The sequence below is a fragment of the Leptonychotes weddellii genome, chromosome 14, assembly GCF_054177405.1.
Source record: "Leptonychotes weddellii isolate Sample4059 chromosome 14, ASM5417740v2, whole genome shotgun sequence".
In the NCBI taxonomy this organism is placed as follows: domain Eukaryota; kingdom Metazoa; phylum Chordata; class Mammalia; order Carnivora; family Phocidae; genus Leptonychotes; species Leptonychotes weddellii.
The window spans coordinates 22,412,818-22,415,843 of NC_138382.1; positions in this window are offsets into that span (position 1 = coordinate 22,412,818).

A 3,026-nucleotide genomic window follows, 5' to 3' on the forward strand; every position below is an offset into this window, starting at 1 on the left:
TTCTGCCACCAGCATACATCCCCTGGCTCTGGGGCAGGGGAGGCCCATCTGCTAGGAGTGCCCATGGGTGGGACAGTGGAGAACCATCTCCAACCCAGCTGCTTCCACAGCTCCCCCTCCCTGGGCCAACCGACCTTTTCTATATGACAGATGTAACCCCACCTCACCTTTTCTATACAGTCCATTGGCTCAGAGAATTTTGTTCATTGCAATCCCATATGCACTGAAGACATGGGTATGACCACACTTCGTACCAGCAGCTGGAATATTCCACCTTTCTAATATTAAAAGGTTAAAATGGCCAAGATCATTCTGACAAAGTATCAGATTGTAGCAGATTCGAAAATCAAGGAAAATAGCATATGTGGCTGAGAGTCCTATGGAGTTGTGCAATTCTCAGAACATCTATATATTATTAATCACTCCACACAAATATGGACACCCAAACTGGCTGAGCTGTTTGGGCCTAACTGGGTGAGGCAAGTCCCAGACCTCCTGGCAATCCTAAAGGACAGCGCCAGGCTGCTTCATGGTCTCATCTGGTACGTTTTTCTCTCTTTCCCCCCAAAACTTCCACCAAACTACTACTCCACACTGAGTGTTAATCCTGTAAAACTCATGAAACTTGAACACATTTGGAACGATTTGCCTTTTTTAAATGAGGAAAGTATGTTTTCTCATAACTCAGAAGGAGATTAAAATAAACTTTCCGTATGCGCTCGCAAACAAACAAAAAGCAGCACCTTGAAGCTGAGGCCAAACGTGCAGCTTGGAGCTCAAGCAACAGGAAAGGTGGTTCGAGTTGTTAATCAAAGGAGTCATGTTGCCAACCCATCTGAAACCTGCAAGATCGTCCTGTGGTAGCCGGGCAGCTGGCTTTTGGTTCTTTCCCCTCCTCTCCTTCTCTATATCCTCCATTTGGATTAGTTTTCTATCGCTACAAATTTAGCAGATTAAAATGACTACAAGCGCAGCAGATTAAAACAGCACAAATAAATGTACTGCCTCAGTTTCTCTCGTCAGAAGTCTAGGCCTCGCTGGTTCTCTGTGGCACCTGGAACCCCACAGGATGGCAATCAAGGTGTCGTGGGGCCACGAGGATGATCCCACTTCCGAGTTCATTCAAGTTGTTGGCAGAATCCCCCTCTGTGTAGGACTGAAGGCCCCCCTTCCTCCTGGCTTTGGGCCAGGGTCCTTCCCAGATCTAGTAGCACCCCCCCACCCCGCCTGCAGTCTGGGGCTCCGGCCTCCCCTCCATCCCCAAAGCCGGCAACAGCACTTCAAATCTCTCTCTCTTTCTGCCTCAGTTCTCCAACTGAAATGTCCGCCTTCCTCTGCTGCTTTCCAGGGTTACATTGGGCCCACCAGGACAACCAGATAATGTCCCTATTTTAGGGTCGGCTGGTTGGTAACCTTAGTTACATCTGCAAAGCCCCCTGGGCAATACCTAGATCTGTGTTAGATTGGATAACCAGGGAAGGGGACTCTTGCAGGGCCTGAAGAGGCCACCCCAAAATGTGCCACCTTGGCATATTGATTATTTTGAATTAAAGTTACTTAAGAGGGACGCCTGGGTGGTTCAGTTGGTTTAGCATCTGCCTTCAGCTCAGGTCATGATCCTGGGGTCCTGGGATCGAGCCCCGCATCAGGCTCCCTGCTCAACTGGGAGCCTGCTTCTCCCTCTCGCTCTGTCTGCCGCTTCCCCTGCTTGTGCGCTCTCTCTCTGTCAAACAAATAAATAAAATCTTTGAAAAAAAGTTACTTCAGAAACAGCAGGGCAAGAAGGACACTCCGACCCTCCTTGGTCCCCCTGAAAGCAGGAAATTAATCTCCCAGGTGAAGGTACCTTCCTGTCCTGGGAGGTGGAAAGCATCCGGAGATGGGGAATTGGAGGCGGCGAAGACCTGTTGCTTCTTCATTGACCTGCTACCCCGTGTTTTGTCAAAGCTTCACAGGTAAGTGGACAGAAGGTATAAAGGCAGGCTGCTCTGGTCACTTCTTCGAGACGCCTGGTTCTCCGGGCTCCCACACTCTCCCGGTCGTCTGTCTTCCGTCAGTGTCATTACTAGACCAGCCAAAGAACCTCGAAGGGAAGAAGGGAAAAGATGTCGGTACAGAACATGTCTAGAATCCTGCCTACCACCCTCTCTTTCTCCTCCCATTTTCTAACTCGTTTTTCAGTTTGATTGTCTTCTTTGCGCAGATGGACATCCCAGCAATTGGAATGCACGTTGTCCCTTCCGACTGGACGGGCCTTGGCGGGGCCGCGGGGCCGCCTCGGCGGGGAAGCACCGGGCTGGCGACCAGACGCCGGGGCTGGGGCGCGCCGGGGGCCGCAACGGGCAACCCGCACACGTCACCTTCATCCGCCCGGGGCTCGGTTTCCTCAGTGGTCAGATGGGCATGATGACACACCCCGTACGCAGTTGTTACAACGATGGCATGAGGTCCTATGTTTGGAAAGGCTTCCCGACTCCACAGCGCTTCGCGCACGTGCGCACACACACAGACGCACAAAACGTCAACCGAGTCCAACATCACCTCCTTCGTGGGGCCTTCCCGGCCGCTGGAGGGGAGCTCCTGGGAGGCGGCATTTCGCCGCCTGCACAAAATCGGGATCTGCTGCGGAGGGAGAGCGGAGCTTCCCCGGCTGCATCTCCCCGTAATGAGCGCGCTGCGAAGCGCTTTCGGAGAAGACAAGCGCAGCCCTGCTGTCCCCGCGGGGAACAGAGTGCGGCTTCTCGGCCTCCGCCCCGGTGACTGCCCGGTGAGCCACCCGCTTAGCTTCCTTCTCACCATGCTCCATCAGTGCGCCCGCGCCCACACACACGCGCGCACACACACACACACACACACACACCTCAGCACCACACACACACCAGCACCACACACACACCTCAGCACCACACACACACACACCAGCACCACACACAGACACCTCAGCACCACACACACACACATCACACACCTCAGCACCACACACCAGCACCACACACACACACCAGCACCACACACACACACCGAAC